Source organism: Ursus americanus, chromosome X (assembly GCF_024610735.1).
Source record: "Ursus americanus isolate L20-20 chromosome X, mUrsAme1.1.p, whole genome shotgun sequence".
Lineage (NCBI taxonomy): Eukaryota > Metazoa > Chordata > Mammalia > Carnivora > Ursidae > Ursus > Ursus americanus.
Window position 1 is genome coordinate 28,667,238 of NC_142164.1, and position 26,790 is coordinate 28,694,027.

Below are 26,790 nucleotides of genomic sequence, written 5' to 3' on the forward strand. Positions count from 1 at the left end.
GAAATTAAGCATAGTTGACACACAATGCTATATTTGTTTCAGGTGTACAACATAGTGATTCCACAATTCTATACATTATGCAGTGCTCACCATGATAAGTGCAGTCACCATCTGAGCTGGTATTCTTTTATTTTTTCATTATTATTTTAAGATTTCTTTATTTATGGGCACCTGGGTGGCTCAGGTGGGCAAGCATCTGCCTTTGGCTCTGGTCGTGATCTCTGGGTCCTGGGACTGAGCCCCGCATCGGGCTTCCTGCTCGGCAGGGAGTCTGCTTCTCCCTCTCCCTCTCCCTCTGCCCCTCCCCACCACTCACTCACTCTCTCTCTCTCTCAAATAAAGGAGGGGCAGAGGGAGAGGGAGACGGAGAGAGAATCTCAAGCAGACTCTGCACTGAGCACAGAGCCCGATGTGGGGCTGGATCTCACAACCTTGAGATCACGACCTGAGCCAAACCAAGAGTTGGATGCTCAAATGACAGCAAACCAGGCGCTCCTGAGCTAGTATTCTTTTAAAAAGAAATCTTTCTTTTTTATCCCTGGCCCTCTCACCTCTCTCTCTTCTTCCTTCTGACCCTCAGTCTTGTCTTTCCCTTTCTCTCTAATTATGGACTCGTGTGTTTTATAAGCCAGTGGATTATATTTTCATTATTTTTTATTCTTTAAGACTTTAAATTTTTATTTATTTATTGAGAGAGAGAGAGTGCAAGTGAGAGAAGGGGCAGAGGGAGAGGGAAAGAGAATCTCAAGCAAACTGCATGTTCAGCATGGAGTCCAACACCGGGCTCCATCTTACGACCCGGAGATCATGACCTGATCCAAAATCAAGAGTTGGAGGCTTAACCGACTGAGCCACCCAGGTGCCCCCATTATTTTTGATTCTTTATTTTGATTATTCTCTTTGATGGTCAAGTTGCCTCCCACATTTGCTAATAAAAGTTCCTTTAAACTACACGTGATCCCTTCTGGCGTGGCCTTATTGGTCTTTGAGCATGTACTTGTTTTCTGGAGCAAAGATTTCCTGAGCAGCTCTTTTACTTTTCCTGCTCCAGACCAAAGATCAGCCATTTTACCAAGGAACTCTGATTCCTTAACAAGAAATAGTATCTTGAAACCCAGATCTTGGCAGAAATAAATTATTTTAGAACATGCCAGTACTCATATTTTTTTTTTTTAAATTCTACACCCAACGTGGGCTGAAGCTCACAACCTGGAGATCAAGAGTTGCATGCTCTTTGGACTTAGGCAGCCAGGTGCCCCAGGATTCCTGTTTTAGAGGTGTGTGTTGTGAAACCAAATCACACAGTGCCCCCTACAGCACCGCAGTTGTAACAGAATTATTCTTCGTGTACTCAAGCTTTTCGCTTCCCTGGTCATGTATTCTAAATCTATGATTTTGAGTAGTTGAAATAAATAAAATACCTAATCCATGTGGCATGTGGCAGATCTTGAAGGTACTAGATATCATTAATCCTGGTTTTTAAATTATAGTCAGCTTCCATTTTAAAGCTGATACCTGGACAAAATAGCTTAAGATAATCTTATAAGCTTTCTGTATGTAGCTTATTTTGGTAGGAATTATGATTTGGCCCATGTTACATCTCATCCTGGGACAGAGAAGTGAGGACAGGACAAGATGTCTTGTTCTTTAAACGTCTTATCTATGTTACTGTAATTATTCCCAGCCTACAAATGACAAAACTGAGCGTTAGGGAGGGTAAGTGATTTGACCGAGTCCCTGTGCCTACAAGTGGCAGAGCTCAACCTTCACCTCATGTCTGTCTGACGTCAAGTCCCTGCTCTAAACTGCCATGCTGCGGTGACACTGGATAAATGGACAGGTGTGTATAGAGCCTCTGCAATATTACATCTTGGGGGACGGGGGCAATTTAAGAGAGTTTGAGCCAAGAAGCCCTGCCATGAAGTACTGGAGTCCGGTGTGGGGGATAGCCTACATTTTAGGTAGTATAATAGGAAGCCGGTGTTTTGGCAACTTCAAAGTAATATTCTACAGAAGGAAAGTTCCAGAACCGACTGAGACAGGGGCGCCTGGGAGGCTCAGTCGTTAAGTGTCTGCGTTTGGCACGGGTTGTGATCTCAGGGTCTGGGGATCAGCCCGAGTCCAGCTCCCTGCTCAGTGGGGAGTCCGCTTCTCCCTCTGCCTCTGCCACTGCTCCTGCTTGTGCGCGCTCTCTCTGTCAAATAAATAAATAAAACCTTGAAAAAAAAGAACAGATTGAGGGGGCGCCTTGGTGGCACAGCGGTTAAGCGTCTGCCTTTGGCTCAGGGTGTGATCCTGGCGTTCTGGGATCGAGCCCCACATCAGGCTCCTCCGCTGGGAGCCTGCTTCTTCCTCTCCCACTCCCCCTGCTTGTGTTCCCTCTCTCACTGGCTGTCTCTCTGTCGAATAAATAAATAAAAACTCTTAAAAAAAAACAGACTGAGACAATACAAAGAATAGGAAGAGAAATGAACACTTAATAGGGTTATAGTGGGTTTTATTTTTTTATTTTTTTTAATTAAAGATTTTATTTATTTATGTGACAGAGAGACAGCCAGCGAGAGAGGGAACACAGCAGGGGAGTGGGAGAGGAAGAAGCAGGCTCCCAGCGGAGGAACCCGATGTGGGGCTCGATCCCGGTACGCCAGGATCACGCCCTGAGCCAAAGGCAGACGCTCAACGACTGCGCCACCCAGGCGCCCCTATGGTGGGTTTTAAAAAAAGATTTTATTTATTTACTTGTCAAAGACAGAGAGAGAGAGCGCGCGCGCGTGCGCACAAGCAGGGGGAGGGGCAGAGGCAGAGGGAGAAGCAGACTCCCCGCTGAGCAGGGAGCCCCATGCGGGACTCGATTCCAGGACCCTGGGATCATCACCTGAGCCAAAGGCGGACACTTCACCAACTGAGCCCCCCAGGCGCCCCAGGTTGCTGGGTGCTATGGTGCTTTGAGAGAATTTATCCTCTCCTAAATTGACTAACATCCCCGACCTGCCACTGTACCCACCGTGCACACCAGGGATCATTTGGGTGACGTTGCCCTCATTATAATCTTTCCTGCTCGAGCCAGAGGAGTTGCTTGGATCGGAGAAGGGCTGTTCTGAATAACTTTCAGGCCAGCTTACTCACAGCAAAGCTGGATTCATTCAGTGCAGTGGAGTGGAGAAGAAACAAAGCTATGCCGAGGAGTCATCAGGAAAGGAGAGAAGGTAGGATTTCAGAGAAAGAAGTTAAAATGCTCTCTTTTGTCCAGGTGTAAAAAAATGCACCATGTGGTATGATCTTCCTGGTTGTTCTAAGGTACCTATGTTCTTGGCAGCATTTGGGAAGATTACGTTACAATGGAGTAACCCTGGCTGCTCAAGATATGGAAATCAAATGGTTTTCCCTCGCCTTTGGCGGAATACACAAAGTGTAAACTTGCCGAAGCTTAAAAGCACTGTTTTCTCACTCTTTCCATAAAGAAGGTATAAGAATGTGGTTTATATTTTCACTCGGTCCTACTGCTTAAGACATTTTTGTACATATTCTGAGATAATATAAATTGAACAAATTATAAGCTTTAGAAATGGAACACAAAGAGAATATTAATTATTGTAACATACTCCAGACTCTAAAAGTCAAATACTCAATATTTATTTCTTCCTTCCAAGTCTTACTTAAGCAGCGGGGGTCTAGGGTTAAACTTACAGTCCCTTCAATCTTCGAGCAACACCACATTTCAAGGTATCGAATCAAAACTTTCTCTGTTGAGGGGGCACCTGGGTGGCTCAGTCAGTGAAGCGTCTGACTTGGGCTCAGGTCATGATCTCCAGGTCCTGGGATCAAGCCCCACATCGGGCTCCCTGCTCAGCTTGGAGTCTGCTTGCCCTTCTCCATCTGCCCTCCCCCACTTGTGCACATGTGAACATGCTCGCTCTCTCTCTCTCTCTCTCAAATAAATAAATAAATAAATAAATAAAACTGTGTTAGAATTTTTTCTAATTTCTAATTAAAAAAAAAAAACTATCTCTGTTAGAATCCTCTGGGAGTACTCTTTACAACCAGAATGGGAAGGTGGAACTCTTATTAAAATTGTGCTATGAATTGTTTTATTCTTTTCTCTCAAGACCACATTCCATTGCCTCCATATGAATCACATTCCTTCCATTTTTAATTTCTGCCTCATTCTCCTGGAGACATGGTTTTACTCTGGCCGATTAGAAGGAGCAGGACATTTTGAGCTTCCGCTTTCATGGACTTTGTTTTCACAGGTTCACTTATATTGCTACTTTTAATACCAAGCATGCTTCGTGGGTCACCTGATATATATCAATAACGGAGCCCATCGATTTTGAGCCGAATATAGCATCTAGATAGATGTGTAGGCTCAGGAGAAGGTCACAGAAGCCCTGTCCCTTTTCCTGAGTGATCCAGTTTTCATTTCAAGGTGACTTTCGTTGGCTACTGCCCTATCACCCAGCTAGTCCTTTATCTGGTCCTACTTTCATTGAGTAAGGACAATTTTAATGAAAACTGTATTGTGCTGAAATGAAAGAAACCTTAACATTTCCCATGCTGAACCAGAATGTTAAAATTTTTTTTAAGATTTATTTATTTGAGAGAGAGAGAGAGAGAGAAGGGGGGGAAGCTTGCACTCAGGGGTAGGGGCAGAGGGAGAGGGGGAGAGAGAGACATTCAAGCAGACTCCCCACTGAGCCTAGAGTCAGATATGGGCTCCATCTCACAACCCTGAGATCATGACCTGAGCCAAATTCAAGAATCAGACGCTACACTGACTAAGCCACCCAGGCAACCTTGAACCAGAATTTTTTAACACACTGCCCTTTGGGGCTCCTGGGTGGCTCAGTCGGCAAAGCATCTGCCTTCGGCCCAGGTCATGATACCAGGGTCCTGGGATTGAGCCCCACATCAGGCTCCCTGCTCAGCAGGGAGTTTGCTTCTCCCTCTGCCCCTCTCCCCCACTCGTTCTCACTCTCTCTCACACAAAAATAAATAAATAAAATCTTTTTAAAAAATAAATAAACTGCCCTTTATAACTCATTCCACCTCTCTCTTCTGGGTTAGTACATACTCAGACATAGCACAATTCATATTTGCATTTAGTTCCAAACCTAACTTTATGTACTCCTTTTTTTTGGTAAGATTTCATTTATTTATTTGTCAGAGAGAGAGCGCAAGCAGAGGGAGCAGCAGGCAGAGGGAGAAGCAGGCTCCCCACTGAGCAGGGAGCCCGAAGCAAGACTCGATCCTACAACCCTGGGATCATGACCTGAGCTGAAGGCAGATGCTTCACCGAGTGAGTCCCCCAGGAGCCTCTAACTTTATGTGCTTCTTAAGGCATTTTGTAATGTTTCATACGAACTGTGCTTATTGCCCTCTTGCCAGACTGGTCTTCCAGAGAGTTATTTTGGCTTCATAGCTAGATCCTTGCTTCTTGGTTTTTATTTCTTTTTAACCTTATGGCTTGCTGAATAGCTTGATGGCAAAGTAAAGAAATTTTTTGCAATAGAGGGCTGAAGAATTCAGCTACCTTACGACTTTTTCCCTAACCGGTCTTAGAAAATTAAGGAACTGATGTATTATTTCAATGGTAAATAAGATTTTTTGGCTGAGTGTACTGCGGTTTCTACATTCTAGCTTCAACTATTCATCTGTAGTTATTCTAGTTTAACTAGTTGCCCAATGCTAGGTAATCTGTACCACTAAATCTAGGACCATAAGAGATAAGAATCAGGATTGTGAGAAATGGTTTTTCAAACAAATTTCCTGGTATCTTTAGCTATCCCTAGTAAACTAGTTACCGAGCTACAATAGCTATTTATAGTGCTAAATAAAGAAATAATGGCAAGAATAAATAAGTAATAGCAAGAATAAATGACCTGATGGATAAATAAATATAAATAAAATAGTAAGAATTGGGGTGCTTGGGTGGTGTAGTCGGTTGAGCAACTGACTCTTGGTTTCTTGTTTTTTTAAAACACTTTATTTATTCACTTATTTGAGAGAGAGAGAGAGTGAGAACGAGAGAGAGCATGAGCAGGGTGAAGGGCAGAGGGAGAAGCAGGCTCCCTGCTGAGCAGGGTGCCCGATGTGGGACTTGATCCTGGGACTCCAGGACCATGACCCAAGCCAAAGGCAGACACTTAACCAGCTGAGCCACCCAGGCGCCCCTGACTCTTGGTTTCTGCTCAGTCATGGTCTTGGGGTGGTGAGATCTAGCCCCAGTGGGCTCTGTGCTTGTTGTGGAGTCTGCTTGGGACTCTCCCTCTCTCTGCCCCTCCTGCTCATGCTCTCTCTCTCTCAAATCAATCAATCTTTACAAAAAATAGTCAGAATTAGGGGCACCTGGGCGGCTCAGGCGTTGTCTGCCTTCAGCTCAGATCATGATCCTGGAGTCCCGGGATCGAGGCCCACATTGGGCTCCCTGCTCAGCAGGGATTCTGCTTCTCCCTCTGCCCGTCTCCCCGGCTCGTGTTCTCTCTCTCTCTCAAATAACTCTTTAAAAAAATAAAATAGTAAGAATTAATACATGCTAGTGATACGAATGGTTTTTCAACTTCCTACTTCAATTATTCTTCTCAGCATATCTAGCTACCTCTTAGTAAATAGTTTCTACTATTCTCAATAGTACTAACTCAATATTATCAAAAGAAATAGACGTTGGATTTGAGAATAATGTCTTGATTAACTTCCTGGTCCCAAATATTTATTCTGGTTATAAATTTTTACTTAGCTCCATTTAACTAATGACCTAGGTGCCACTAGATGAGCATACTAGTCACTCATTTTTCCACTGGTAATAGGAATTTAAATTTGAATAAAATGTTTTTTAGGTTATTGGCTTCTACCAGTTTTTCTACTTATCTCCACTTATTTCTAGTTAACTAGTTCCTTTGATCACCTGGTTATCTGTAGAGGTAACTCATTATCCCAAAGAGAAATAAGAAGAGGTGAGTAGAACATGTTTTCAACTTGCTGGATTCAACTAATTATTTTAATTATCACAACCGTAGTTTCCTCATCCCCCAGGTGTCATGAGTTGTCAAAGTACTAACGCATTATGCCAACAAGAAATATGATTAGAGTTGAGAAGAGTGCTTTTTTTTTTTCTGGCTTACTCTAGTCATTCTAGTTACCTCCAGTTACCCATAGAGAGCTAGTTTTTTAGATGCTACCTCTATAGTCTCGCTTCTAGGCTCTGTAGTTCTGAGGCAGTGTTCCAGCAAAGAATTAGAACAAAGTATTACAAGGCTGTGTTTTTCAGCTCTCGGGCTTCAAATACTTTTTCTAATCCTATCCAGTTGCCTCTAATTAACTGGTAAAATAAGTACACAAGCTGCCTATAGTACTAACTCATTCTTATACCAAAGGAGAAGAGCTTAGAGTGGTGACTCATGAATGTTCAAGGTCTTATTTTATTTATTTATTTTAATTTTTTTAAGTACACTCTGCCCTCAACGTGGGGCTCCAATGCATGACCCTGAGATCAAGAATCATATGCTCTACCCACTGAACCAGCCGGGTGCCTCCAATTTCTGGTTTTAAATATCCTCTGGTAATTTCCCGTTAACTTTATCACTCACCTAGGTACCACTATGGCTATTTGATCTAGAGGACACAGTCTTTTTTTTTTTTAAGAAGTAGGGATTTAAAATTGTTGTAAAGGATGTGTTTTCTAGCTTCTGCGCTAGTTATCTTTAGTTGTCTCCAGTTTGGTAGTTCCTAGGTACAACTAGTTATATAGAACTAACTGATTATGCTAACGAGAAAGAAGTCAGTTATAACAAGAATGTGTTTTCACTCGTTGGCTTCATTTACATATCTGTCTCCAATTAACTAGTTTCCTGGGTATAAGTACTGATCTGTAGTACTAACTCATGATTCACACTCTAGATAAGAAGGTAGTGTTGGGAAGAATTCTTATCAAATTCTTGGATTCAACCACTTTTCTTCAGTGTCCTCGTTTTGACTCATTATTCGAATATCATCATTTATCCCGAGGTTACAAAAGATTAAGGTACCACCAGATATATAGGGCACTAACATGTAAATTTAGAGTTGCAAAGAACTTGATTTTTAGCTTCCTGCCTTCAACTAGTTATTCTTATTATCTCTGGTTGTCTCTAATTAAGTATTTACAAAAGTACAATGAGAATCTGCAGAAGTAATTCATTTTTCCAGGAAGAGATGAGAATTTGTAGTTGGTACGGTTGTGTTTTTCATATCCACAGATTTAACTAGTTATTCTTTTCTTTAAAGATTTTATTTATTTATTTATTGAGAGAGAGAGAGAGAGAGCAAGAGTGGGGGGCAGGGGTAGAGAGAGAGAATCCACAAGCAGACTCCCTGCTGATCAGGGAGCCTGATGTGGGGCTCAATCCCAGGACCCTGAGATCATGATCTGAGCTGAAATCAAGAGTCAACTGCTTACCGACTGAGCCACCCAGGCGCCCCTTAACTAATTATTCTTATCTCTAGATAGCCATAGTTTACACGATGTAGTTATATACCACTAATTATTACTAGCAATAACTAATTCTGCCTTTAAAAAAAGATTTGAGAGATAAGATGTATGTGTTTTTCAGCATTTGAGCTTCAGGAAGTTTTCCAGTTATATCTAGTTATCTCTAGTTAAGTTTTATCTACCATTCCATGCCTTCGTGACTTATTTACTATTTACCTACCTTTCCAATATCTTATTTCAAGAAGAAATAAGTTGCACTTCAGAAGAACCTGCTTTTCAGCATCCGGATTTCAGTTACTTTTCTGGTTGTTTCCCCAGTTGTCTTTAAACAGCTACCCAATTACCACTAATTATATTACTATTACACTTCAATGAGAAAAAAATTGAGAAGTATCTGTTTTTCAGCTCCCTGCCTTCACCTCATCATTCAGATAGTATATAATTCTCTACATAAACCAAACACAATAAATCTAGCTGATTATAGTACTACTTCCACATTCTAAAAAGATATGAAAATTTAGAAGTGAGAAGAATGTTTTCTTTCAACACCATCAATATACCAGTGCATCTTGTTACGTCTAGATACCTCTGATAAAATAGGTACCTAGGTATGGTTAATTCCGTATTGGACTAATTCACTAATTCGACAACGGAGAAGAATTTACACGTGAAGATCATTTCTTTTCCATTTCCTGGTCTAACGTCATGATCACCTTATATCTCTGCTTACCTTGTTACTTAGATACCATTAACTATCTCTTGTATTAACTCATTCTTCAAAGGAGATAAGAAGCTAGTGTTGAGAAGAGTGATTTTTCAATTTTCTGGATTTGCCAATTTTCTGAGTCACTTCTAGTTAACTCTAGTAAAGTAATTGCTTAAGCATTACTAGTTACCTCCAGTGCTAATATTTTATTCCAACAGGAAATACGAATTTGGGTTCAGAAGATGATGTTTTTTTCTGGCTTGATGACTTTGAGTATGTTATACAAATGAGCCAAAAATAACCTCAGTCTATTGACCCCGAGGTTGTCTTATTTCTTTACCTCAGGCTGAGACCCATTACCCTGAAAGCCTGCTGGAGCCAAACTCAAATTTTTACACATCCAATTGCTTTAAAAGTATCTGAAATAACCATAACCACATATATTTTTAAATAAACTCTACACCCAACGTAGGACTCAAACTCACTACCGTCATATCAAGAGTCGCTCGCTCTACTCACTAAGCCAACCAGGCACCCCCCCCATAACCACATTTTTAGCCATTTATAGCCCGGCTGCTTTACATACTCCATGAAATTGAGCCTAACACACAGATAAGATAAACCCTGGGCCATAAAGACCACAAGCCACTGCTGCCCTTTGGTGATTTTGACCCACGCGCTCTCCAACATGCTGCTAAATAACATCGCCTAGACTCGCGAGGCCCTCTCGGCCGATTCCCTTCTCTCCCAGGAGTTAACTTGCCTTCCCCCCACAGCCCCCTTCCAAATGGTGGCAACCACAAGCCTTAGCCTCCAGACACAAGCCCTGACCTCCCACAAAACTGTCAAAGCCTCACCCAAATAAATCTTGTGTATCCTACTGCCATCTTGTGGTCATAAAGTTTTCTTTCGCCGCCCCAGAAATCTGAATATTCACAACTCATTTCTTCTGGTTTACCTAGAATCCCACTGGATGCTACACAATTAACTCATTTTTATTTTTTCAAGTTTATTATTATTATTTTTTTAGAAATCTCTACACCCAACATGGGGCTCAAACTCACGACCCTGAGATCAAGAGTCCCATGCTCTTCCGACTGAGCCAGCCAGGTGCCCCCAATTAACTCATTTTTAGAACAAGGAATTAAAAAAAAAAGAATTTAGACATGAGGGGCACCTGGCTGGCTCAGTTGGTGGAGCTTCGGACTCTTGATCCTGGGGCCGTGAGTTCAAGCCCCACCTTGGGTGTGGAGCCTACTTTAAAAAAAGAATTTAGACATGAAATGATTGTGGTTTTTAGACAGGAAATGATTGTAGCTTGGACCAGTTATTCTAGTTACCACTAGTTATCTATTGTTAACTAATCATCTAGGTCCCCCTACATATCTATGGTACTAACTCGTTATTCCAAAAGAAAATAAGAGTTTACATTTGAGAAGAATGGCTTTTTTAGCTTCCTGACAGCGAGCATTACTAGCTATTTCCAGATATCTCCTGTAAACTAGTTACCTATGAACCACTATTCATTTCAGATTTATGAGTTCTTTCAACATGAAATATAAAGTTAGAAAAACAAGAAATACAGGGGCGTCTGGGTGGCTCAGTCGTTAAGCGTCTGCCATCGGCTCAGGGCGTGATCCCGGAGTCCTGGGATCGAGCCCCGCATCAGGCTCCCTGCTCCACTGGGAGCCTGCTTGTTCCTCTCCCAGTCCCCCTGCTTGTGTTCCTTCTCTCACTGGCTGTCTCTCTCTCTGTCACATAAATAAATAAAATCTTAAAAAAAAGAAAAGAAAAGAAAAACAAGAAACACAAAGCTAGAGTAAGAAGGAAATAGTTTCCAATTCAAGGCTTCAACTCCTTCTACTAATATTCTTTAGGTAGTTAGTTACCTAGGTACCATCATGCATCTGCGTTATTGACTCATTAATCCACCACGAGAAAAAAAGGAATTTGAAGTCTAGAAGAACCGACATTTAAGCTCCTAATTTCAACTATTTATTCTAGATATCTCTCCAATATCCACAGTACAGAATCATTATTCCAACAAGATTTAAGACTAATAGGGGTTCCTGGGTGGCTCAGTCGGTTAAGCGTCTGCCTTCAGCTCAGGTCATGATCCCAGGGTCCTGGGACTGAGCCCTGCATCAGGCTCCCCGGTCAGCGGGGAGTCTGCTTCTCCCTCTCCCTCTGCCCCTTCCCTGGCTTGTGCACTTTCTCTCTCAAATAAATAAATAAATAAATAAATAAAATGTTTTTAAAAAGAAATAAGACTATTATTATTTTGTCATAAAATACAGATAAAGCAAATTTACCATCTTAACCATTTTTATGGGTGCAGTTTGGCGACATGAAGTGCATTCACATTGTTGTCCAACCATCACCACCATCCATCTCCAGAACTTTTTCATCTTCCCAAACTGAGACTCCATACCCATTAAACAATAACTCCCCAGTACCACTTCTCCCAGACCCTGGGAAACTACCGTTCTATTTTCTCTTTCTTTCTTTTGAAGATTTTAAGTAATCTCTACATCCAACATGGGGCTTGAACTCACAACCCCAAGATCAAGAGTTCCATGCCCCACCGACTGAACCAACAGGTTTCCTTACCATTCTACTTTCCCTTCCTTCCTTCCTTCCTTCCTTCCTTCCTTCCTTCCTTTTTAAAGATTTTATTTATTTGAAGAGTGAGAGAGAGAGCGAGCACAAGCAAGTGGGGGGGCAGAGGGAGAAGCAAACTCCCCACTGAGCAAGGAGCCCGATGCGGGGCTTGATCCCGGGACTCTGGGGTCATGACCCGAGACGAAGGCAGACGCCCAACCGACTGAGCCACCCAGGCGCCCCTAATTTCTGTTTCTACAAATTGAACTACTCCAGGTATCACAGATAAATGGAATCATTCAATATTTGTCTTTTCGTGTCTGGTTTATTTCACTTAGCTTGATTCCTTCAACGTTCATCCATGTTGTAGCATGTGTCAGAATTTCATTCCTTTTTAAGGCTGAATAATATTTTGTTGTATGTATATACCACATTTTATTTACCCATTCATCCATCAGCGGACATTTGGGTTGTTTCCATCTTTCAGCTATTGTGAATAATGCTGCTCTGAACAGGTGTATACAGATATCTGTTCAAGTCCCTGCTCTCAGTTCTTTGGGTTGTATACCCAGAAGTGGAATTGCTGGATCATATGGTAATTCTGACTAAGTGTTTGAGGAACTGCCATACCATTTTCCACAGTGACTACACCATTTACATCACCACCAGTAATGCACAGGGTTCCAACTTCTCCACATCCTTACCAACACCTCTTATTTTCTATTTTGTGGATAATAGTCATCCTCCTGGGTGTGAAACAGTATCTCGTTGTGGTTTTTATTTTTTTTAAGATTTTATTTATTTATTTGACAGAGAGAGAGAGAGACAGCCAGCGAGAGAGGGAACACAAGCAGGGGGAGTGGGAGAGGGAGAAGCAGGCTCCCAGCGGAGCAGGGAGCTGGATGAGGAGCTCGATCCCAGGACCCCGGTACCATGCCCTGAGCTGAAGGCAGACGCTTAACGACTGAGCCACCCAGGTGCCCCTCATTGTGGTTCTGATTAAGACTAATACGTAAGAAAAATATGTTTTTAGCCTTTTGGCTTCAAATATTTATTCTGCTTTTATATGGTTAATTCTATTTAAATCTCTCCGTGTAACTGTCATTATCTACATTATTCACTGAATATTTAAAAAAATAAGAATTGTGGGGTACCTGGGTGGCTCAGTCGTTAAGCGTCTGCCTTCGGCTCTGGTCATGATCCCAGGGCCCCGGGCTCGAGTCCCACATTGGGCTCCTTGCTTGGCAGGGAGCCTGCTTCTCCCTCTGCCTCTGCCTGCCACTCCCTCTGCTCTCTCTCATTCTCTCTTTCTGACAAATAAATAAATGAAATCTTTTTTTAAAAAAGTAAAAAGAAATCATAGGGACACAGTTAAAAACATGACTTTTATCATTCTCGAAATTCTATGAATTCTTCACCCATCCTTGAGAAACGGATAAAATTGAAAACCATCAAAATAATTGGACTTCTTAAAAATTGGATTGTATGAATGGAAGGTGTTTATAAGAAGTGATGACTCTGGAGCTTACCATCCCAAAGGACAGCACTGAATAGTTAATCTGTTCCTTGAGGGACTAGGATGCTGATGTCTTTCGGATACGGATCATTACGTGATTGCTGATCTTTCACCAGAGTATAAGTTAGCTTTTCCTCGCACCAGGTCCAGCAAGTTATTGGGCACTGGGTATATACATATATTTTTTTTCCTAACTGTAGTCAGAGGGAAGTAGCAGGGTGCACAGCGGCTGTCATTTAGCGGTATTGGACACTATGCAAAACATCACTTTAAGGGAGAAACAGAGCCCTCAATCTGCCCTGGCTCTTCTTTATTTGATATTTATCAGTGGAGAGCTAGAGCTCTGGAAGACAGTTCTAGACAAAGGGAGATGGAGGAAGACGAAGAGGAGGAGGAGAAACAGGAGAAAGTGGAGGAGAATAAAAAAGTGGGAACATGGGGCACCTGGGTGGCTCAGTCCGTTAAGTATCTGCCTTTGGCTCAGGTGATGATCCTAGGGTCCTGGGATCGAGCACCGCACCGCCTGGGGCTCCCTGCTCTGCTGGGAGGCTGCTTCTTCCTCTCCCACTCCCCCTGCTTGTGTTCGCTCTCTCGCTGGCTGTCTCTCTCTGTCAAATAAATAAATAAAATCTTAAAAAAAAAAAAAAGTGGGAACTAACCCAAGTCCCCAGCACCTGCCCAGCCCAGAAACACGTGCGCTTTTGCAGAGGACCTGCAGCGGGGGCGCGGAAGCGGAGCTCAGCCGGCAGAGGGTGTAAGCCCCACAGTCGCGTCCAGCACGTGCAGCGCAAGCATTCTTGGATGCTCAAAACAGTGGACAGGTTTCTCCATTTCTACTCTTGATGTGAATTCCTTAATACAAATCTGGGGTATTTGTTCCTATCGCAAGAGGGAGGTTTGGGTTTCTTAGAGCGTGCATCCGAGCACCCACAGTGCTCTGTAAAACCCAACCTCAAGCTGCCGCTCCGGAGCGCCCAGGAGAGCTTGATGGGCTCCACTTTCCGCGCGTATGGCAAAAACCCAGAGCAAGCAGCCCTCTAGCTAATCGTTTCGTCCGGTCACTAGCCCGGTTCGTGGACTCTGGGTGCGAACGGAACCCAACCAGAGTCCCATCCATTGGTCACTGACTTGCCGGAGGGGAGAGTCGTGCTCAGAGCCCACACGGGGACGGGGATACCGTCGCTTCAGTGCTGGGGCTGCCACGAAGCCCCCCCGCAACTTCTCCAGCCCTACCTCTGCGTCCCTCGCCCTGCAGGAGCTTAGGGCGAGAACCCTGCACCGACCCGCGTGCAGCGAGGGCAGGCGGCGAGACGTTCTCCCAACGCGTCTCCCAGGGCTCGGGAGAGCTGTGGGAAGTTTCCTTCCCCACCCCTTCCCCGCCCCCGGCTGGCTGGCACCACCCACCACCCCCCACGCCAAGGCAGTGCCCCGCGGGAGTCGGGAGTTGTCGCCCCCCCCCCCCCGCGCGCGCGCCCCCTGGCGGTAGCACCCTTCCGGCAAACGCTCCGCCTACTTCGTGGCCACGCCCCGGCCTCGTGCTCGCCCCGACAAGTCCCGCCCACCACACACCTGGCCGTTGGAAGTAACGGGGATCGACGGCGTCTAAGAGCGCGCGGACGTTGAAGCTGAGGTAGAGGCGTAGTAAACCGCACCCCGCACAGAGACAGGCCCGGACCCCGGAGTCTCCGCGGGCCGCCGCGCGAGTCTGTGGAGGCGTTCTGGACATGGAGCCTCCGCCCGAGAGCAGCCAAGAAGGCACCGCTTGCCGCATCCTGGAAGTCGATGAACTTGGAGGAGAACCGTTGGGTGAGTGCGCGAACCGGGACGCGGGTTTGGCGAAGTCTACGAAACGGCCTTTCCCCGGGGGAGGCGAGTGGACGGGACGCCGCAGTGGCGCGGCAGATGTCGCCGCTCTCAGGTCGCCGTCCCACGCGCCCTGGGCTCCAGCGCCCTGATCTCTCTTTTCTTTTCCAGATACGAAGCCTGCGGTGGTCTCCGTAACGGGAGGAGACGTCGAGAAGGAGCTCTGGCCCGAACCTGAGCAGGAAGCCGCGACAGGAGAAGAAAGCCACGGTGGCGCGGGAGCAGCGGGCCCCGTGGACGACGAGAACCACACGGGCGGCGGCTGCGGGCAAGAGCCCCCGCAGCAGCAGCAGCAGGACGAGGCCCAGGCGGCCGCCGAGGGGCCGCAGCCCCAGGAGCCGCAGCAACGCCTCCACCGCAGCGCGTTCCCCCGGCTAGAACTGAAGGAGCTGGAGAGCGTTTTCCAACGCACTCAATACCCCGACGTGTTCGGGCGGTGAGTGGCTTGCTCTGGCGCCCCCCCCCCCCATCTCTAGGACCCTCGGGGACGCCCTGGGCTCTCTCCCAGGTCTCTCTCCCCGCCTCCAAAGCCAAAGCTACCTAGGGGGCCTCGAGCTCTTTCCAAGGTGGGGACGATGCCCCCGTGGGCATCAAGGTAAATATTTTCATGCAGTATATAAACGAATCGTCAGGAAACTCTCGGGTCGGGCTCCTGTTTTTGTAAATAACATTCTATTGGATCACGATCGCGATCAGGATCAGGAGTGACATCAGGGTGCAAAATGAGGCGCGGTTGTGCGAGTGAAGGGGTGGATCTTGCCTTTATTTAACATTTTGATAATTTGGTGGTCCCGGAATTTTTTGTGCATTAGTCTTGACTTTTAAATACTACATTAAAATTGTTAATCTTGAATTCTGAAGTTTTTCAAGGTACCCTTAAATTGTGTACACAAAGGAAGATTGTCCCTAAAGCAAGCCCGGCCTTGGGTATTAAAGAAATGTGTGCTGGGGAGTTGGGGGGAAATATAAATTTAAAAACAAGCATGAAATGTACATTGTATATCTCATTTCATCCACAACTCCAGATACTAAATATTTGCAATTTTCTTCCCTCAGAAAGAAGCTTTCCATACCCATAGATGTGATGGAAGTCAGTAAACGTGAAAAAAGCGATTCGGCTGGGCAGCCATTCTAAAACCTGCTTCAGGAGTTAAAAGCTTTTGTTCTAGACATTCTCAAGTTGTTTTGGTTGCCTATTCCATGTTTGGGTAGTAAGTTTTGAATTTTAGGGCTTTGGTGAGTGGAAAATGGGATAAGTAAATCCCACTTTATGGAAGTTGCCCATTACCGTTAAAGGAAAACAATAAAATAAAAGAGAATTAAACTGCTTGTCTTGTTTCCTGCACAAAATTAAATATAAATAAAGTTCAGCTCTTTCTAACGAGTATCATTCAGGGAGCAATTCTGGGTGGAGTCATGTTGGGGCTGGGTCAAATCTGGGAAGTATGCACATTAACACAAGAAGACCTAGGCTAAGAGAGGATTAGACTATATTGTTATTTTTAATTTTTATTTTTTTAAAGATTTTATTCATTTGAGAGAGAGAGCAGGGGGAGGGGCAGAGGGAAAGGGAGAAGCAGACATCCCACTGAGTGCCAGAGCCTGATGGGGGGCGGGGGCTTGATCCCAGGATGCTGAGATCATGACCAGAGCTGAAGTCCCATGCCACCCGGGTGCCCCTGTACTGTTATTTTAAATATTTAAAACCAGGCATAAGTTCTTAGCTAAATCCACAAAAAAAGTGGATTTATAAATATTCAGGCCTTGGGGTAAGGGAATTATTCCCACACAGAGAACACACTATATGAGTAATGTCTGTTCATTTACACCGAGACTGATGCAGGGAGATAGCTTTTATTTCTTGTTTTTTAAAAGAATTAATTTTTAAAAGATTTTATTTATTCTTTTGAGAGAGAGAGAAAGCACAAGAGCGGGGAAGGTCAGAGGGAGAACCAGACTCCTCGCTGAGCGGGGAGCCCAAATCGGGGCTTGATCCAGGAATCCTGGGACCCTAGGATCATGACCCGAGCTGACGGTAGATGCCCAACCAACCAAGCCACCCAGGTGCCCCATAAAGACTTTATTTATTTGAGAGAGCGCATGAACAGGGGGAGGGGTAGACGGGGGAGAGTGAGAGAGAATCTCAAGCAGAATCCCCACTGAGTTTGGAGCCCAACACTAGCTCCATTTCACAACCCTGAGATCATGACCAAGATTCAACCAATAGACTCAACTGACTGAGCCACCCAGGTGCCCCCCAGGGAGATAAATTTCAAGTCCAAGTGCCTGGTTCTCCTGTTGTTGCTTTAGTCTGTAGTAAAGCACTGTAGACAGCGGCAGCCCTACCTTTTAATTTTCTGAAATACTTTCATGTGTTAGCCTGAAAACATTGCTTAAAATACATTATAGTGGAGGTTGGAGGAAACTGGACATTTGTCTAAAAATTGAAGCAAATGAGAACAATTTTTATGCTAAAACCTGGGAAATAACAATCTTGAAAAAAGTTTCACTGAGTTAAGAAGAGTGAAAAGGTTAGAGAAGAATTGCATACAAACATACCTTGCAGATATGGCACAAATCGAACTTCATGAGTGAATATTCTCAAGGAATTTCTAAGGATATGTTTTTCGATCGTACTATTTTGAAGAGATGGGTTTTATGGAATTTGGTGTTGGTGGCGAGGCTTTCAATTTAGGCCAGATTCCTACCTGTGTTAATTTGAAATAGTTTTTCACGTGTTCAGGCAGTAATGTCTAATTTGTAGGTCAAAAGACTACCATTTGAGACCAGAGAAAATCATAAGTTATCTTAAGAGAGTATTGGTGAAAACCAAAATCCAGGATGAGTTATTAGCTTTGTCCCATGGTATGCATATGAGTGTAGTCGCGGAAATGGGATACAGATCTGGCAGTCTTGAGATTTAGTGAATTTAGACCCAGTTTGTCTAAATTTTCCTTAACTCTACAGGCTAAAATATCAAGGCAGTATCCGGGGCGTCAGCAACTCTTATGTTCTAGTAAGAAGCCACAATGCCCAGGACTTCCTTGTCAGGTCATCTTTGTAACTCTCAAGAGGTTTTCCGAAGATGAATAACCCCTTAGATATCTTTGAGGGAAACCTGTTTTAAAATCCAACTTGCTCCTATTGAATACTTTTTTTTTTAAAGATTTTATTTATTTATTTGACAGAGAGAGAGACAGGCAGCGAGAGAGGGAACACAAGCAGGGGGAGTGGGAGAGGAAGAAGCAGGCTCATAGCGGAGGAGCCTGATGTGGGGCTCGATCCCATAACGCCGGGATCACGCCCTGAGCCGAAGGCAGACGCTCAACCTCTGTGCCACCCAGGCGCCCCTGAATACTTTTTTTTTTAAGATTTTATTTATTTATGTGACAGAGAGACAGCCAGCGAGAGAGGGAACACAGCAGGGGAGAGGGAGAGGAAGAAGCAGGCTCCCAGCGGAGGAGCCCGATGTGGGACTCGATCCCGGAACGCCGGGATCACGCCCTGAGCCGAAGGCAGACGCTTAACGACTGCGCTACCCAGGCGCCCCTGAATATTTACTTTAGACTCCGGAAGCTTTCATCACGTTCAGCTTCCCCCACAACCAGGACAACACTGTCCCTAGATTGTCGGGGGCAGAGGCAGCTGGACACTGATGGTCTGCTGTCAAGATACCGACATTTCTTCATCTTGTTACCAGGCTTAGCGGCAGCAGAAGATACCGGTGCAGTTCATCAGCTAGACCCACATTCAAGAGCTGGAAAAACCATTAAAGAATATTAAAGGTGGGAGGAGAGAGACAAGGCAGGAATTACAGTCAAAAGCTTAGCACGTAGTAGATGCTCTCTAAGGGTAAACCGAAGAAGACGCTGCAGTGGTAACTTTCTTAAAATATTTTACTAATAAAAAAATAGGTTCTCCCACTGGAGTTTAATATCTCAGTGGCATAAAGAGTTGTATGTTGTGGGGTTGTTTTTCTTTTTTTCTTTTTTGTTTTTTAAAGATTTATTTATTTGACAGAGGGAGAGAGTGAGACAGAGAGCACAAGCAGGGGGAGCAGCAGGCAGAGGGAGAAGCAGGCTCCCCAATGAGCAAGGGGCCTGATGCGGGACTCGATTCCAGGACCCTAGGATCATTACCTGAGCTGAAGGCAGACGCTTAACTGACTGAGTCACCCGGGTGCCCCTGTGGTTGTTTTGTTTTTTTTTTAAGATTTTATTTATTTATTTGAGAGAGAGTGAGCACAAGCAGGGGGGAGTGGCAGAGGGAGAGGGAGAAGCAGGCTCCTGGGACCCTGAGGCTGGGCTCGACTCCAAGACCCCAGGATCATGATCTGAGTCAAAGGCAGATGCTTGACCAACTAAGCCACCCAGTCTCCCCTATTTATAATATTCTTAGTTGATCTAACAGATAATGGTTTGTTCAAAAGAATAATAGCAAAAATGTATTCAGTGATTATAGCATATGGATAAGTGAAGGGAATGACAGCACAGTTATACAAGACAGGAGAAAGGAACTGGCCACACTCCGCATAAGGTACTTGTGCTACCAGTGAAATGATCTAGTGTTTCTTGAAAGTGGACTTATTTGTTGTAAATGTATATTGCAAATTCTAGGGCAACCACTAAAAAAAATTTCTAAGTGTTACTGAGATGTTAAGAGAGGAGAGAAAATTGAATCATAATAAAAAGTTCAATTAAAACCAGAGAAGGCAGAAAAAGAGTGGAAGACAAAATAGAAACCAAGAACAATAACAAAGAATAGAAAATGATCATAAAAATGGTAGATATTAATCAAAATATATCAAGAATAATTTTAAATGTGAATAGTCTAAATATGCCAATTAAAAGAGACAGTAAGTCTGGATAAAAAAATAAACAAGAGCCAACTACATGTCACCTAAAGAAACCTACTTTACTTGTTTTTAATTTTTTTATTTTTCAAAGATTTTAAGTAATTTCTACACCGAACATGGGGCTTGAACTCACAACCCTGAGATCAAGAGTCACACCCTCCTCTGACTGAGCCAGCCAGGCACCCCAGAAACCTACTTTAAATATAAAGACACAGGGCACCTGGGTATCTCAGTCACTTAAGCGTCTGCCTTTGGCTCCGGTTGTGATCTTAGGGTCCTGGGATCAAACCCCTCGTTGGGCTCCCGGCTTGGTGGGGAGCCTGCTTGTCCCTCTCCCTCTGCCTGCCACTCCCCCTGCTTGTGTGCTCTCTCTCTCTCAAATAAACCAATGAAATCATAAATAAATAAATAAATAAATAAATAAATAAATAAATAAATAAATAAATAAAAGACAGGGGTGCTTGAGTGATGGTTAAGCATCCAACTCTTGGTTTCGGCTCGGGGGGTGATCTCAGATTTGTGAGATCGAGCCCTGCATCAGGCTCCACACTCAGCATGGAGTTCACTTGAGATTCTCTCTCCTTCCTCCCTGCCCCTCCCGATTGTGCTCTCTCTCTCTCAAATAAATAAATAAATCTTTAAATAAATAAATACAAAGACACAGATAGCTTAAAGGTAAAGACATTGAGAAAGATATATCATGCCAACACCGAGCAAAACAAAGCTGCACTATCTCAGACAAAGCACGCTTCGGAACAAGGAAAATTATCAGGGATAAAGAGGGGCATTACATAACAGCAAAAGACTCAATTTTCCAGAAGGCACCAATCCTTAATGTGTACATGCTTAACAACACAGTGTCAAAATACATGAGTCAAAAACTGACAGAACCGCAGGGAGAAATAGACAAATCCATTATTGTACTTGAGGACTTCAACATCCCCTCTGTTACAAACTGACAAAGACAGCAGGTAGAAAACCAGTAGAATCAAATATAATTGAACTAAGAGCACCATCCATAAACCAGATCTAAATGACATTTATAGAATACTTCAACAACAGCAGAATGCTTATCCTTCTCAAGCTCACATGGAACATTCACTAAGATAGACTATGTCCTGGGCCATAAAACACACTTCTAGATAACACATGGATCAAAGAATAAACCTCAAGAGAATTAAAAAAAAACATTTTGAACTAAATGGAAATGAAAACACAACTTGTCAAAATTTGAGGATGCAAAGGAAATCAGTGCATGGAGAGACATTCGTCACAATGAATGCATATATTAGAAAAGAAGAAAAATCCAAAATTAATAATCTCAGTTTCCACCTTAGGAACCTAGAGAAAGAAGAGCAAGTTAAATCCAAGTAAGCAGAAGAAAAGATATAAAAATCAGAGCAAAAATCAGTGAAATTGAAAACAAGAAAACAATAGAGAAAATCAATGAATCCAAAAGTTGGTTATGTGAAAATATTGATAAAAGTGATAAGTATCTGTTCAGGCTAACCAAGATAAAAAGAGAGAAGACACAAATTGCTACCATCAGAAATGAGAGGGGGACATCACTTCTGATTCTGCTGACATTAAAAGGATAATAAAAGCATATTATGAACAACTCTGGCCACAAATTTGATAACTTAGAAACAATGGCCCAATTCTTTGAAAAACACAATCTAACAATACTCATAAAAGAGAAATAGACTATATGAATAGGCCTATATCTATTTTAAATTGAATCAATAATTAATAACCTTCCAAAACAGAAAGCACCAGGCACAAATGGGTTCACCGGGGGAATTCTACCAAATGTTTCAGGAAGAAATGATACGAATTCTCTATAATCTGGTCTAGAAAATAGAACCAAGGGAATGCTTCCTAACTTGTTCTATGAGGTCAGCATTACCCTGGTACTAAAACCAGACAATACATTGTAAGAAAGGAAAACCAAAGACCAATTACTCTCATGTAAAAATCCTCAACCAAATATTAGCAGATCAAATCCAACAATGTATGAAAAGAAGTATATACTATGACCAACTAGGATTTATCTCAGGTATGCAAGGCTAGTTCACATTCAAAAAGTCAATTAATATACTCCATCACATCAACAGTCTAAAGAAGAATGACATGATCATATCATCAGATGCAGAAAAAGCACTTGACAAAATCCAACACCAACTCATGCTAAAAACGCTCAGCAAGGGGCTCCTGGGGGATTCAGGGGGCTAAGCATCTGCCTTTGGCTCAGGTGATCCGTGGGATCAGCCCGCATCAGGTTCTCTGCCCCGCGGGGAGCCTGCTTCTCCCTCTCCCTCTACCTGTCTCTCCCCCTGCTTGTGTGTGTGCCCTCTCTCTCTCTCTCTCTCTCTCAAACAAATAAAATCTTCAAAAAAACCAAAAAACCTCTCAGCAAACTAGGAATGTAAGGGCAGCTCCTCAACACGATAAAGGACATCTATGAAAAACCTACAGTTATTAACATACGTAGTGGTGAGAAATTAGAGGCTTTTACCCTACTACGATCCGGAAGAAAGCAGGGGTGAGCTCTCTAACTACTCTTATTGAACATCATACTGGAAGTCCTAGCTGATGCAGTAAGACAAAGGAAAAAAGGTATGTAGATGGGGAAGGTAGAAATAAAACTGTCTTTGTTCACAGATGACACGATTGTCTAGGGAGAAATTGCCAAAGAATTGTTAAAAAAAAAAAAAACCAACAAACAAATCTTCCTAGAACTCATAAATAGTCATAGCAAAATTGCAGGGCACAGGTTAATATACAAAGCTCAATCACTTTCCTATATACCAGCGATGAGCAATTGGAATGTACAATTTAAAACACAACATCATTTATATTAGCACCAAAAAATTGAAATAAAAGGCATAAACCCAACAAAATATGTGCGATATCCCAATATCTATATGTGGAAAACTATAAAACTCTGACTTAAGAAATCAAAGAACTGAATAAATAGACTGTCTGTGCTCATGTAAAATGTAGGAGAAAATCTAGGTAACCTCGGCCTTGGCAAAAAGTTTTTAAAATTTTTTTTGAAGATGTATTTATTTATTTTAGGGGGAGAGAGAGAGTGAGCATGCGAGTGGGGGGGAGGGGCAGAGGGAGAGAGGAGAAGGAGAGAAAGAGAGAATCTCAAGCAGAGCCCCCACAGAGCACCGAGCCCCGAGATGAGCTTAATCCCACGACCCCGAGATCGTGACCTCAAGATCATGACCTGAGCCGAAACCAAGAGTCAGACCCCACCCGACTGAGCCACCTAGGTACCCCTGGCAAAGGGTTTTGAAATACGACACCAACAGGGGTCTCCATGCTCAGCACCAGGAGTCTCCTGAAGTTTCTCTCTCCCTCTCCCTCTGCCCCTCCACCCCTCACCCCCCGGACTCTCGCTCTCTGTCTCTCTCTCTAAAATAAATAAATGAATCTTAAAAAAAAAATACAACACCAACAGCACAATCCATGAAAGAAAAACTGAGAACTTGGACCTCATTAGAATTAAAAATGAGTGCCCAGGGGGGCGGTCAAGATGACAGAGTAGGAAAATCCTGAGCTCACCTCCTCCCATGGTCACACCAAGGCTGCATCTATGTATAGAGCAATTCAGGACCAGCAGCTCAGTTCTTGCACACCTAAAGATACAAAGAAAAAGCCACATCAAGAAGGGAAGGAGGGACAGAGATGCAGTCTGTTCAGGACCCACACCCCCCAGGGCAGTGACCCACAAGTGGGAGGACATCACAGGTGTGCACATCCTCCATGGGGAGCAAGGGTTTAAGCCGAACATCAGGTACCTCCCGCCCTGGAGACCTCCACCAGGAAGATGATCCCATATAATGTCTGGCTTTGCACATCAGAGGGGCAGAACTCCCGGGGAGTCAGAGGGCTGTAGAAAACTGCCGCTCCGCGGCTAAAGGGCCTGTGCATAAACTCGGACCCAGCACAGGGGCAACAGCTTGAAAAGCACCTGGGCCTTCCATGAAGATTTACTGACTAATGTTAGGGTATGTGCTGGAGGAGCAGGAATCTGTAGGTTCTTTAGGACAAAAGCATTGTCAAAGGAAATAAAAAATACTTTGAGGCAAATTAAAATGAAAATATAAACTTAAAAAAGTATTTGGAAAAAAATTAAAAAATAAAGGTGCACCTGGGTGGCTTGGTTGGTTAAGCGTCTGCCTTTGGCTCCTGTCGTGATCCCTGCTCTCCCTCTGCCTCTGCCTGCCACTTCCCGTTTGCACTCTCTGTTTCTGTCAATTAATTAATTAAAAAATCTTTGGAACACAGCAAAAGCAGTTCTAAGAGGGAAGTTCAGAGCAATACAAGCCTGCCTCAAGAAACAAGAAAAACCTCAAATAAACAATCTAACCTTATACCTAAAAGAACTAAAAGAACAAAGTCCGAAGTTAATAGAAGGAAGGAAATAATAAAGATCAGAGCAGAAATAAATGAAATAGAGACTGAAAAAGCAATAGGAAAGGTAGTGAAATTAAGAGCTGGTTCTTTGAAAAGACAAACAAAATTGATAAACCTTTAAGAAAAAAAGAGAGGGGACTCAGGTGAATCAAATCAGAAATGAAAGCGGAGTTACCAGTGACACCACAGGAACACAAAGGACTGTAAGAGAGTACTACCAAAAATTATATGCCAAGAAATTGCACAATCTGGAAGAAATGGATAAATTCCTAGAAACATACACTCTTCCAAGACTGAATGAAGAATCAATAGAAAATCTGAACAGGCTGATTACTAATAATGAAATTGAATCTGTAGTCAGAAGACTCCCAACAAACAAAAGTCCAGGACCAGATGGCTTCACACTTCATACCAAACGTTAAGTTTTTAAAACTTTTTAAATTATTTTGTATTATCATGCCAACGAGAGGGGCTGGGGCATGGGTTTTACCGCTGGAACTAAAGTGCATGTCTACCAGCCATTGGGCAGGTAGCCCAAGGGCTGTTGCAAAGTCGGCTTTTATAGCCAGTAGACGGGAAAGTGTACAGCCTGGTATCCCACAAGTTAGGGATAGGTTTTCCACCCAAAACTTTCTTCTTTAAAAGATTTTATTTATTTATTTGACAGAGAGAGCACAAGCAGGGATAGTGGCAGACGGAGAGGGTGAAGCAGGCTCACTGCTGAGCAGGGAGCCAGAAGCGGGCTCCATCCCAGAACCCTGGGCTCATGACCTCAGCCAAAGGCAGGTGCTCAACCGACTGAGCCACCCAGGTGCTCCCATCCAAAACTTTCTTATTAGAAATTTCTCCAAATCCCCACCCCAAATCATATAATTTCTCCTACTCAGTTCAGTCCTTGGCGCTCATCCCATGATCAACTGTTTTTACATAGAAGATATCCAGTAGTGCGGTTCACTTTTTCCATTTACATTATGTTAGCATCTTTCCCTTAAATTCTAAAAAAGGAGATTTCCAATAATTGATCGCATTAGTTTTCATGGTCTGATAAGTTACTTCTTAGGAGGAAAGGCCCAGAAGGCCATCTAGCTACTAGTAGACTGGATTCTGAATTTCCATAGTAAACTCATTGTACCTTCAAAAATTAAAGTCAGTAAATTAGTGTTCAAATATTCTTTCTTTTAAAAACAGTATGAAATGAATAGAATAGATAACCATTAACCATGTATTGCTTGAGCTAGTGTATGATGGGACCAGTTTAAGGGGCTGGACAAGAAGGGGCTTACAAATTCCTTTTGCTGGTGCATATTAGTGGAGATGAATTTCTGGGGAATAAATAATCAGTTTTCTCTGGGCTGTGAACTTAACTGTAGTGTATCAGGCTCAAATTATTAACAAAGAATTTGCGCCCTCTAAGCTAACTGGGCAAATGCGGCTTAAACATCACAGCTCACCACCAATATTGATAAACCCTCCTTATTTTGTTTGAGGTTAGAAAGAAAAAATTGGGGACGCCTGGGTGGCTCATTCGTTATGCGTCTGCCTTCAGCTCAGGGCGTGATGCCAGGGTCCTGGGATCGAGCCCCACATCGGGTTACCTGCTCCGCTGGGAGGCTGCTTCTTCCTCTTTCACTCCCCCTGCTTGTGTTCCCTCTCCGGCTGGCTATCTCTCTCTCTGTCAAATAAATAAATAAAAAGAAAGAAAGAAAGAAAGAAAGAAAGAAAGAAAGAAAGAAAGAAAAGAAAGAAAGGGAGAGAAAGAAAGAAAGGGAGAAAGAAAGAAAGAAAGAAAGAAAGAAAGAAAGAAAGAAAGAAAGAAAGAAAGAAAGAAAGAAAAAGAGAAAGAAAGGTAAGGAAGAAAGAAAAAATAAATTGTGGGGGCGCCTGGGTGACTCGCTTAAGCGACTGCCTCCGGCTCAGATCATGATCCCACCATCCTGGGTTCGAGCCCCACCTGGGGCTCCTTGCTCAGCGGGGAGTCTGTTCTCCCTCTACCTCCCCCCCTCGTGCTCGCCCGCGCTCTCTCAAATAAATAAAAATCTTTGAAAAAATTGTGTGTGGGGTGGTATACTCCTACACACAGCCACACACATGCAAACAACGTATATATGTAAAGTTACATTGGCTTTGTTATTCACACGGCCGCTCGGGGGAATGTCTCCTGTGGCCTCTCGCCCTTCCCTTCAGGTATTTCAACTCGAGGCTAAAGCAAAGACTCGTTCTCTAGTCCAGTTTAGATAGGAGCAGCCTCACTCGGGACCGGAAGGGTGAGTGGATCCGGTTGCCCCACGGACTTCTTTACACCGATACACACATCTCCGTCTCGTGGGCAGGACCACCTAGGTCGGGGGAAGGGATTT

The 26,790-nt window shown here is 43.5% G+C and overlaps 1 long non-coding RNA gene across 1 annotated transcript; it reads right to left on the minus strand.

The window, feature by feature from the left end:
- Nucleotides 1-18,345: 18,345 nt before the first annotated feature.
- Nucleotides 18,346-26,765, minus strand: LOC123803755 (uncharacterized). Its single transcript, XR_015723237.1, has 4 exons — nucleotides 26,551-26,765; nucleotides 26,029-26,105; nucleotides 23,579-23,652; nucleotides 18,346-18,907 (listed from the first exon to the last, which is right to left on the minus strand). It is a non-coding gene; the product is annotated as an uncharacterized LOC123803755 (long non-coding RNA).
- Between the last annotated feature and the right edge of the window lie 25 nt (nucleotides 26,766-26,790).